The sequence below is a fragment of the Mustela lutreola genome, chromosome 12 (genome assembly GCF_030435805.1).
Source record: "Mustela lutreola isolate mMusLut2 chromosome 12, mMusLut2.pri, whole genome shotgun sequence".
NCBI lineage: Eukaryota > Metazoa > Chordata > Mammalia > Carnivora > Mustelidae > Mustela > Mustela lutreola.
In genome coordinates this window covers 97,689,050-97,701,711 of record NC_081301.1, presented here as the reverse complement: position 1 = coordinate 97,701,711, position 12,662 = coordinate 97,689,050, and the positions used below count along the sequence as shown (strand labels likewise).

Sequence of the window (12,662 nt, the reverse complement as noted above, 5' to 3'; positions counted from 1 at the left end):
AATCACGGTCACCACGGGAACAAGAGGCTACCAAGACGGAAGGCAAAGAGCTCCTGAAAACTGACGCCACGAAGGGGAGAAGGAGCTATTTCTGTGCTGTACCCCAACGAACAGAAGCTTTCCTGGCAAAGAGTCAACCAGTCTCCTTCGGCTGGTCAGAGGCGCCAAGTCCCAGCAAACCGCTGCCCCGAGCCTGGGGCCACCCGCGGGCGCAGACCATGCCAGCTCAGCAGGAAAGGCCGAGCAGCAACTGCCCAGCGGCCGGGGCCTCGCGATGGAGAAGGCTGGGACGAAGCCTCCGGCCACCAATCGTGCCGAGGGGGCGCAGGGCATCAACGCGCTGGCCCGTCTCACGTCCAGGAGCGCTGCCGGGCTCTCCGGGCAGAGAGAAAAACCCCCTCCTGCCTCCAGCAGGGGGAGGGGGAAAGTCCCCGTTTAGAAATCCAGCGAAGCGCTCAGTTCGCAGCAAGGCCTGCCCTCAAGAGCTCCACCTCGGGCCTGGCTCAGAGCCCAGCGGGCCTGAGGGAAGGGGAATCCCAAGCGCAGCCGCCGGCCGGTCGCCCTGCGGGAGGAGGTGGCCCGCGGCACAGACACGCGAGAGCCCGCGCTCCAGGTGCCCCGACACGGCCCGCGTCGCAGCCACACAGCACCGCACGCCGGACAGCAAACAACGCGGTGTGAAGAGACAGCGAGCACCCGGCCCAGACTCCGCTTAAGACAGGGTTGGGGGGCCCATGAGACGGAGAGTTCTGAGTAACTGTCAGTAAGGAGCTAGGGGCTCTACCCAAAAAAAAAAGTATTCAACATGTGAGAAAAGATGAGTAATGTAAACAGAGAGAAAAATTAAAAGACATGGCAGAGCTCAAACACCGTAACAGAACTGAAGAATGTGTCTGGGGGACTCCTGCCAGAGAAAGCAGAATCATGGCAAGTGCTTGATTAAAAACCACAAAAGGCCGGGAAAAGTGGCAGCGGGAAAAGGAAGAAAGCACGGGGCAAGAACAGAGAGACAGGAGGAAACCGGCCGACGTGAATCCAGCAGTCACCAGGGGCTGCTGAGAAGACTTGCCGAGGTTCAGGACATGCCAACAGAAACCTCCAAACCTGAAAAGCAAAGAGAAAAAAGACAAAAACAGGAAAAAACAAATCAAAATACCCAAGGACCATGGGACAACTACAAAGACGTACCATGTGCACTGGGAACGCCGGGAAGGAGGAGACAAAGGAACAGAGAAGCATCAGAAGCGATAGTGACTGATGATCTCCCCGAATTAAGGTCGAACACTAAACCAGAGATCCGGAAGTTCAGAGAATGCCAAGCAGGATAAAGACCCCCAAAACCACATACAAGGACAAAGAAAAACTCCTGACAAGAGCCAGAGGAAAAACACCTTACGTACAAAGGAACAGGGCAGGAATTACACCCAACGTCTCCTCAGAAATCAAGCATGCAGAGAGAAGATGGAGATGAAGTGTTGGGGAAAAAATTAAAAACCTAGAATTTAATATTGTTACCCTTCAAGAGTGAAGGAGAAGACTTGCTCAAAAAAGCAAAAGGTAAGAGAATTTGCGGCCAGGAGACCTGCACTGTAAGAAATGGGAAAAGAAATGCTTCAGAGAAAAGAAAAATACAGCTGAGAAACTCAAATCTACAGAAAGATCATTAGAGATGGAATCAGTGAAGATAAAACAAAAACTTCTATTTTTATTATTCTTAACAGAACTGGTAACATTTGTTCAGAATACTAGCAACAACATATCAGATGATTATAGCTTACTTATAAGTGAACTGGATTAGTTATGAATGTGTATCCTGCCAACTCTAGGGCAGTCTCTTAAAACAGCAAAAGACCAATGGCAATGAAGAGATAACAGTAATAAATACAGCCAGTATTAATCCAATCATCACCTTAATATCAACGGTCTAAATACACCAATTAAAACATCAAGACTGTCACAGTGGCACAAAAAACAAGACCATATTGTCCTAAAGAAATCCACCGTAAAGATCTATTTAGATTAAAAAGTAGACAGAAGGAAAAAGATACACCATGCTAACACGGATCTAAAGAAATGAGAGTAACTATACTAATTTCAGAGAGATTCCAGAGCAGGGAAGACACCAGGGAAAAAATATATATATTATGATAAAGATAAATCTTTAGCCATAACAATCCTTAATATGTGTGTCTCACAACAAAACATCAAACTAAGGAAGGCAAAACTGTTAGAACTACCAAGAGAAACTGATAAATCCATTATCACAGTTGGATACTTCAATAACCCTCTATCAGAAATGGACACACCCAGCAGGCAGAAAATCAGTAAAGACACAGTCAAACCCAAAACCACCACTAATCAAATGGATGTAACTGACATCAACAGACCACTTTATCCAACAACATTCTAGACCATAAAATACACCTTAATACATTTAAAAGAACAGAAATTCTGCAACAGCTCTCAAACCACAATAAAATCAAACTAACATCAATAACAGAAAAAAAGCTGGAAAATCCCCAAATACTCAGCGATTAAACAACACACTTCTAAATACATAGTTCAAAGAAGAAATTGCAAGACAAATTAAAAAATGTTTTGAAGTAAATAAAAATGGAAATACAATCTACAAAATTTGTGGGATGCAGGGAAAGCAACACGTAGAAAGAAATTTATACCACTGAATGCATGCATTGGAAAAGAGGAAAGATCTAAAATAAAAAATCTAAGCTTCTATCTTAGGAAATTAAAAGAGGAAACCATATTAAATGCAAAGTAAGCAAAAGATGTTATAAGGATTAGGGCGCCTGGGGCTCAGTCAGTGAAGTGTCTGCCTCTGGCTCAGGTTATGAACTCAGGGTCCTGGGACTGAGCCACACATTGGGCTCCCTGCTCAGCAGGAAATTTGCTTCTCTCACTCCCTCTCCCTCTGCCTGCTGCTCTCCCTGCTTGAGCTCTCTCCATCAAATAAACAAATAAGATCTTTAAGAAAAAAAAAAAGAGGTTATTAAAAATTCTAACAGAAATCAGTAATATTTTAAAAAGAAAATAGACAAAAATCAATGAAATCAAAAACTCATTCTTTGAAAAAATCAAAATTGATAAATCTCTAACAAGGATAACTAACAAGAAAAAAGACACAAATCAGTAACCTGAGAAATCAAAGAGGAGACATCACTACAGACCCCATATATACGACAGGTATGAGGAAAACTGATGGAAGAAATCAAAGAACAACTACCTAAATGGAGAGAGATTCCACATTCACAGACAGACTCAGTATTGTCAAGATGTCAATTCTTCCCAGATTTTGCTGAGTGGCTTAGTCAGTTAAGCATCTGCCTTCTGCTCAGGTCATGATCTCAGAGCCCCGGGATCAAACCCCACATGGGGCTCCCTGCTCAGCCCACAGCCTGCTTCTCCCTCTCCCTCTGCCTCTGCCTCTGCCCCTCCTCCCGTCGTTCTCTCTCTTTCACCCTCACTCATTCTTTCTCAAATAAATACATAAAAATCTTAAAAAGAAAAAAGGGGGGGGTCAGTTCTTCCCAACTGGATCTACAGATTCAATGCAATCCCAATCCAAATCCTAGTGAATTATTTTGTGGATATCAACAAACCAGTTCTAAAGTTTATAGGGAGAAGCCAAAGATCCACAAAAGTCAACGCAATATCGAAGGAGAACGAAGTTGGATAACTGACACTATCGAACTTGAAGACATACTATGAAACTACACTAATCAAGACAGCATGGTACTGGCTAAAGAATGGACAAGCAGATCAAATGGAGAACCCCAGAAAAGACCCACACATGGTCAACTGATCTTTGACAAAGGAGCAAAGGCAATAAATTGGGAGAAAAGATAAAGTCTTTTTGATAAATAATGCTGGAATGACTATGCATTCCCCTGCAAAAAAATAAATAGAGACCTTACATCCTTCACAAAAATTAACTGGATGGATCATAGACCTAAATGCAGAGTGCAAAACTATAAAACTTCTCTATAGAGAAGTTAACATAGGGAAAAAAACAAATGACCTTGGTTATGTTGATGACTTTTTAAGATAATACAATGGCACAATCTATGAAAGAAGTGAACTGATAAGGTGGATTTCATTAAATTTAAAAACTCCAGCTCTGTGAAAGACACTATCAAGAAAATGAGAATCTGGCTGTATGTGCTTGGCTGAGGAGCCAATGGAGTAAAACTATCATCTGTGGGATTATGGCTGAATGCTTCTAAGTCAGAATCCTGCCCATCGGAACGACAGGGAAGCACTGAGGAGCCCTGCCTGGCCTCAGATAGCCAGACCCCACTGTCCCACCAGCAGCCCACTGCATTTAGGGACCAGGATCCTGTGCAGAGGGCCTGTCATCCCCAGGGAAACAGGCGCGGCTGGAAAGGGGCCATTCCCTCGCCAGTCACGCAACACACATTAGTGGGGAACCTGGTGCAAAACCATTCACAGACAACCTGCTTCTAGGTCAGGGTTTCATACGTAGCAGAGCAGCTCCCTTACTGTTGTCTACTGAAAGTCAGCCCTAGTCATAGGGGTTTTTAATTCTAAAATAAAATTTTTTAAAAAGGGAAGACAACCAGAAGAAGAAAATACCTGGAAAACATACCTGATGAAGGACTGTTAATCCAAAACATAAAAAGAACTCTTAAAATTCAACCAGAAAACCACCTGATTCAACATGGGCCAAAGAGCTTAACACAAAATGGCAAAAAACATGTATGAAAAGATGCTCTACACATCATAATGTCATCAGGAAAATGCAAACTAAAATCAAGGAGATACCACTCCACATCTAAGAGAATAGCCAAAATCGAGAACACTGGCAACACCAAACACAGCAGAGGATATATAGCAACAGGAACTCTCTTTCATGGCTGGAGGGAATGAGCACTGGTGCAGCTGTGTTAGAAGACAGTCTGGTGGTTCCTTACAAACCATACTCTTACCATATGATCTAGCAATTACAGTCTTTGGTATTTACCCAAAGAAGCTGGAACCAGTCCGCAGAAAAACCTACCCGTGGATGTGTATAGCAGCTTTATTTATAATTCCCTAAACCTGGAAGCAACCAAGACACCCTTTAGTGGGTGACTGGATAAATAACAATGGTATATCCACAAACTGAGTATAACTCAGTACTGGAAAGAAGCAAGCTATCAAGTCATGGAACAGCATAGAAGAACTCAAGTGCATACTGCCAAGTGAGGAAGCCAATCTGAGAAGGCTACATAAAATTCCACTCTCTGCCATTCCAAGAAAGGCATAACAGCGAATACAGTAAAAGGTCAGTGGCTACCAGGGGCTGGGGGAGAGAGGAATGAAGAGCTGAAGAACAGTGGTCTTTCAGAAAGTAAAACTACTCTGACTGATACCAAAATGGTAGATTTGAGTGATTATACGTTTGTCAAACCCCGAGAATGTACAATACCAGGAGTGAATCTTAAGATAAACAATGGACTGTGGGACGTGTCCAATGCAGATGCATCTATTATAACAAATGGACTCTCTGGTGGGGCTACTACTTACGTGGAAAGCTGAGGGAAGGGCACCAGGAGTACATGAGAACCATACATGCTGCTCAATTTTGTTGTGAACTTAAAACGGCTTTAAGAAAATAAAGTCCTGGGCGCCTGGGTGGCTCAGTGGGTTAAGCCTCAGCCTTCGGCTCAGGTCATGATCTCAGGGTCTTGGGATTGAGTCCCGCATCGGGCTCTCTGCTCAGCAGGGAGCCTGCTTCCCTCTCTCTCTCTCTCTCTCTGGCTGCCTCTCTGTCTACTTGTGATTTCTGTCAAATAAATAAATCTTTAAAAAAAAAAAAAAAGAAAGAAAAGAAAGTCGTGGGGCGCCTGGGTGGCTCAGATGGTTAAGCATCTGCCTTTGGCTCAGGTCATGATCTCAGGGTCCTGGCACTGAGCTACACATGGGGTTCCCGACTCAGCGGGGAGTCTGCTTCTCCTTCTTAATCTGCCTCTCCCTCTGCTTGTGCACGCTCTCTGTCTCAAATAAAATTTTTTTTAAATCTTTAAGAAAAATGAAGTCCTTTTTTTTTAAGTCGTATTAGACCTATTCTTTCACCAACACTGAGCTGGACAACCAGAAAGCAATACTAGCAAAGTGGAGGTAAAAGGACTTTCAACACAGACTTCCATACCCAGCTAAATTACCAACGGAGGATACAGACATTTACATTCACATATGGGCTCAAAAATTCCATCTCCCACAAATATCTGGAAGCTACTGGAGAATATTCTTCAGAAAACAAGTGAGGAAAAGATTAACACACAGGATCCAAGAAGCCACAGACATAAGCTGGCACCACAGAAGTCCAGCATGACTTCTGCAACAGGAGCGGAGATCCACGTGGATGCAAACAAGAGGCCAGGGACTTAAAGAAAGTCCTCTCCCCGAAGCTGGCACTACACAGCGGCAAGTTTAAAAAATAACTCCTACCACAGACAAAGTAACTCTGACTTTAACAGAGCTTCTAAAAGTAGAAGAAAATCAGGAGAGTAAAGAACAGAAAAAGGAAGGCCAAAGAGGCCTTACAGCATGTGACTCTACCTCACACATGGAACTACACTGAGACTCCTTTCTGGCCCATCTGATGACATATTACAGCGGCAAGACCAGGGGAGAGAGACACACGCACAGACCGCCTGCTGGTAAGAGGCTAAAACAGTACAAAGCCCATGAATATCTCCCAAAATTACATACGCATTTAAGATCTGATTCAGGTCACCTAGAAATCCATCCGAATGACAATACACGGGCAGGACAAACAGACAAGTGGATTCACTGCAGTCATCATGTCTAATACAGAAGAACAGACACAACCTTAATGTTCGAGTAACTGACCTCCGCACACGTATGAATAACATTCAGCTGCAAAGACGGGGAAGGAGGCCCCCTACAGCCTGCCGAGGAGAGGTCACCAATGCACCCCGTCCTATGGACTGCACCCTGACGTCAGTTTGTCACTGAAAATGGGTGGCATCACTCATCTGAAGATCACAGACTTTCCACAGCAAACAGAGCAAGATCCTTTACTAGGTACTACATCTATTTGTTGATTGAAATGTGAAAAAAAAAAATAGAGCCGTAACTTATAAAATAAACTGTTCTATGACTCACAAAAGTTATTTAAACTGTACTAAACCAAGGTGGCTAAGAAAAACTACCTTCCCTCAAGCTGTGTGAACAGCGGCTCACTCAGAGACAGCTGTTCCAAAACACTCCTGCCTCCTTTTACTGCGCCTCGCTTTGCCCGGTTTTGCAAATACCACGCTTTTGACAAACTGAAGGTCTCTGACAACCCGGCATCAAGAGAATCTATCAGTGTCATTTTTCCCACAGCGTTTGCTCACTTCGTGTCTCTGTGCCACATTTTGGTAATTTTCGCAATATTGCAAACTTCTCATTATTACAATATTTATCACAGTGTTTTGTGATCAGTGCTTGCAACTCACTGAAAGCTCAGAAGATGGTGAGCATTTTTTTTAGAATAAACTTTTTTTAATTAAGGTGTGTACACTAGATGTAATGCTACAGGACCAGTGGGTGGATCATGTAGTTCAGTCTCAGGGCTGTGAGTTCAAGCCCCACACTGGGCATGGAGCTTACTTTAAAAAGAGGAGGGGAGCACCTGGATGGCACGTTGGTTGAGCATCTGTCTGTTGGTTTCGGCACAGGTCATGCCCTCACGGTGGCGGGATCAAGCGCTGGGCTCCACGCTCCGTGGGGAGTCGGCCTGAGCTTCTCCCTCCCTCCCTGCCCCTCCTCCCACTCGTGCACACTCTCTCTCTAAAATGGATTCAAACAAACAGACTTAATCTACTGCACACAGTAGGCAGGCTGCAGCAGAGTGTAAACATAACTCTTAACACACACTGGGAAACCAAGACATTCCTCTGACTCATTTCACTGCAATATTCACGTTATCGTGGTGGTCTAGAACCCAACCCGCAACAGCTCCCAGACATGCCTTCTACCAGCTGTTAATTTTGGGTGGGCTCAGATTTTCCAAAGATAAAGACCCTGTCTGTTCCAGCGGCTCACTCAGGCCTGGAATCCTCATCAATGTCATCCACACCACACTCGGTGCCCCTACCCCTACCAACTCCCACTGTGAACAGCTCTGCCTCTTCAGGAGCTCCCTGTCCCTATGGCTGAGCAAATCTGCTAAGCCCACTTTCCAGTGATCAGAAGCGGCCTCTGGTGGTGAGGCTTCAACAGACATAAAGGTACAGGACTGTAACTTTAAGGGAGAAAACGGGAATTTTGTGAGTTAATACTCTCCTCCTTCAGATTTTCAGAAAATCTGAAAACCCATCTCTAGAGAAAATACCCATTAACCCAGACACTTGGAGGCCCCAATACTGGTCCACCAGGCACCACTGGTGCACTTAGGTGCACTTTAGGAAAACTGTATTAGAGACCTCAATTTCAAACGGGCAGAGAAGTAGAGAATATGACTGACTATACATTCCACTTGTCACTTTAAAGATTTGTATTTATTTACTTTAGAGAAAGCATGCGTGGCAGGGGCGGAGGCTCGGGGGGAGGCTCAGTGGCAGAGGGAGAAGCAGACTCCCCACTACGCAAGGAGCCTGATGCAAAACTCCATCCCAGGACCCCGGGATCATGACCTGAGCTGAAGGCAGACACTTAACTGACTGAGCCACCCAAGCACCCCTCCGCTTTTCACTTTAACCATGGACTCACTCACTGCTCTGGAAGCTTCCTGATGCTGTGCAGGTTTTTCCAAGGTGAGAGTACACATGGAAAACAGGGAGGGCACGGCGACCAGAAACAAGAAGAATCCAGCTAGAGAGGAGGCAGGAGTTCCAAGGACAGCACAGCCGCGGGGCTATAGGCTGCAGCTCAGAGAACAGGGCTGAAAGCACTACGAGAGTCCAAAGGAACCACAGACAGATGGGCTCTGTGGCATTGGCTATGTGGTATATTACACTGACAGTTCTGTAACGCTGTGGGGATTGTTGAAGAGACTTCAAGCTGCAAAGAAATTTAAGCAAACAGAAAAAAAAAAAATTAAGAGGGGCGCCTGGGTGGGTTAAAGCCTCTGCCTTCGGCTCAGGTCATGATCTCAGGGTCCTGGGATCGAGCCCCGCATCGGGCTCTCTGCTCAGCAGGAAGCCTGCTTCCTCCTCTCTCTCCGCCTGCCTCTCTGCCTACTTGTGATCTCTGTCCGTCAAATAAATAAATAAAATCTTTAAAAAAAAAAATTAAGACACAGCACGGTCAGATCCAAGAGCAATGTGTCTACTCAAATTATTTACAATGGTGAAGGTAAACATCAGAAGGGACAAGGTACCTGCTTTCTGTTCTAAGTCTCTTGACATTTTCAACAACAATTTTTTTTATTAATTTGATAAAAATAAAATCAATGTTTTAAAAATATCTGAATTAAACACAGCAAAAATAGTTGCTAAATTTGAGTGTTAGGCACATGGGTGTGTATCATTACTATTCCCTGTACCTATCTGTACCATTCAAGTATGTCATAAAAGGGGAAAAACTGCAATCTTGAATAGACCAGTAAAAACGGAGGCTAACTCTAGGGAAAAACACAAGAAAAATGCTGTGCCACAAAATAGGACTTGCCACCCATCATTAGGTGTATATAAATTACTATTTTAGTGACCAATTTAATTCCAACATAATTAGATGAAAAACTTAAGTTATTTTAAAATAGAAATTCCTAACATGTGGGACCATATATAAAGAGCATGCAAGCACTCAATCTCCGAGTCCTCACTGATGACCCATGCTCTATGTCGAACACAGAGCCCAGGACAAGGGAGTACCCAGTGATCTGTTTACCACCGGGGCACTTTTAAGGCAGGGCTCCACTTCCTCACCCTCCTCCCAATCGAGCACAGTACACGCTCCCTCCCTTGAACCTGAACTGGCAACACAGCAGGAGCTGGCCCGTGTGACTCCCAAGGCTTGGAGCTCTGCCATGGGAGCCTCACAGTTGTGCCTGTTGCTCTGGGCCACTTGCTCCGGGGATGCTGTCATGTCAGTCCAGCTCCCCAGAGGCCCAGAGAGGAGGAGAAAAGTCCCTGGGCTTTCTCTCCAACCACAGCTGAGCCCTGCTGCACCAACCCACCCAGGCTTCTCACTGCAGGAGAAAAAGAAACCCTTTCGGGTGAATTTTCTTTATTTGTTAAGTGGGCACATGCAGAGGAGTTTAAAAGCAACAGAGCCTTTATCTATGTTAACAGGAAGAATGACTTAAGACAATTTTATAAACAGTACTGATCTGGGGATCAGCAACCCTTCCAAAATAGGATCTATTATCACACAACAGAGGGAAGCAAGCGACGCCACCGTCTCATGTTCAAGCATCAAACAAGGGCCGAGGAGAACTTACACAGCACCCACCTTGTCTTTAGCTCTACAAAATGTCAAGGAAGGGGCGCCTGGGTGGCTAAGAGGGTTTAGCCTCTTGCCTTCGGCTCAGGTCATGATCCCGGGGTCCTGGGATTGAGCCCTATATCAGGCTCTCTGCTTGGAAGGGGGCCTGCTTCCCCTCCCCCTCCGCCTGCCTCCCCGCCTCCCCGCCTGCCTCTCTGCCTGCTTGTGATCTGTGTGTGTGTGTGTGTGTGTGTGTGTGTGTGTAATAAATAAATAAAACCTTAGGGAGAAAAAAAAAAAAAGAAATGTCAAGGAAAAGAAAATGGAAGATCAGAGGACTGGCTGGGATTAACAGTCTCTGCCTTAAGAGCAACAGCATCTCTTGGTTTAGATCCTTCAGGCACTCACACCTCAGGACACATCAGTGTAATCTGCTCATTCTTCCTGGTGACAAGGACTCAAGACCAATCAAGAAAACAGGAGTACTGGGGTGCCTGGCTGGCTCAGTAGGTTAAGCCTCTGCCTTCAGCTCGGGTCATAGTCCCAGGGTCCTGGGATCGAGCCCCACGTCGGGCTCTCTGCTCAGCAGAGCCTGCTTCCTCCTCTCTCTCTGCCTGCCTCTCTGCCTACTTGTGATCTCTGTCTGTCAAATAAATAAATAAAATCTTTAAAAAAAAAAATGCTGAATTTGGAATGGTGTGCATAGAAAGAACTCTGGAAAATGAGTTACTATTTCAAATGACAAACGTGGGAGGTTTCACTGATCACCAAAAATTCTGACAGCAGAGGCGCCTGGGTAGCTCAGTCAGTGAAGCATCTGCCTTGGATCCCAGGATCCTGGGCTCGAACCCCATGTCAGGCTCCCTGCCCTGCACTCAGCGGAGAGTCTGCTTCTCTCTCTCTTCCTCTGCCCCTCCCCACCGCTCATTCCCTCTCTCAGTAAGTTCTTTAAAAAAAAAAAAAAAAAAAAAGAAAGAAAGAAAGAAAGAAAACGGCAATTTTTGCAATTAACAAAATAAAACTTCAAATATTTTACTGTAGGGGCGCCTGGGTGGCTCAGTGGGTTAAAGCCTCTGCCCTCGGCTCTGGTCATGATCCCAGGGTCCTGGGATCTGACTCCATATTGGGTTCCCTGCTCATCAAGAGCTTGCTTCCCTCTCTCTCTCTGCCTGCCTCTCTGCCTACTTGTGATCTCTGTCTGTCAAATAAATAAATAAAATCTTTTATAAATAAATAAGAATTTAAAAATTAAATTTTTTACTGTAAATAGTATGATCAATGATAACAATGCTTTTGTGTAGAACAGGTATAATGTGCCAGGCACCTAGCTGAACCCCAACCTGCAAGCTCATTTATTCCTAATAGCCTCAGCACACCCATTTAGGTGATAAAAACCAAGGCTCAAGAAGATGTGCGGTGTGCTCGTATCTATGTGGTCTACGTGGCTGAGACAGCCAGGACCTGACAGAACACTCGCAGATGGCTTACGCATCAGTGTCCTCTCTGGCCCAAAGTAATCTTAAGGACAAAGGTTGAGCAGTGAAATCAATATTATCTTTACAAAAGAGGAGCTAAAATAAAAAAGAGATAAGAGGTACTTAAACATCTTAATCCCTGTGGCTCTTCTACAATTCCAAACACTACCTTAACCAATATAAGAAATAGTTCTAAATCAAACAGCAACCATTTCGGTAGAATTCCTAGTTTTACCAGCATAACTCTCAGGTTCATCTATCGAAGAATCTTAAAATGTTATGACAGACTTTTTCAACATTTAAATGTATTCCTGAATGGAGAGGAACTGAAGTCCTAAAGAAAATACCACTAACTTGTTTCACAGTGTCGCCTGTAAGACTAACCTATTCTAGCTGCACTGCCCGCATCCCACAAAAGAAAGAATTAATTTCTCTTAAATATGTTTCATTTCTATCCATTTCATTCCAATAGGTTCCCTCAAATACACATACGAAAAGCTTTTCTCCTTAAAAATCACTATAAATACCCCAAATCTCACAAGCTCTAGTCCAATCACTTTCACTTCTGTCAAAAAGAAATGATCCACCTTTCCTTTCCTACCGTCCCATCGGACAGGTGTCTACACTTCACTTGCTAATTTAGTGGACAGCTGCAACCTGTTAGAAGGTGAAATGCCCCAGAAAAAATACGAACATGGTCTCTGCCTTTCAAAGGAAGCTGTTCCCCCATGTATGTGTCCGGAGTAGGGGAATGCACAGGGCTTTAAGAACAGCAAACCTACACGAAGGTAC

General features: G+C 44.6%; 1 protein-coding gene across 7 annotated transcripts in view; it reads right to left on the bottom strand.

The window, feature by feature from the left end:
- The window catches only part of SPIN1 (spindlin 1), a 78,499-nt gene that overhangs the window by 25,475 nt on the left and 40,362 nt on the right, over nt 1-12,662 (bottom strand). The window lies entirely within an intron of this gene.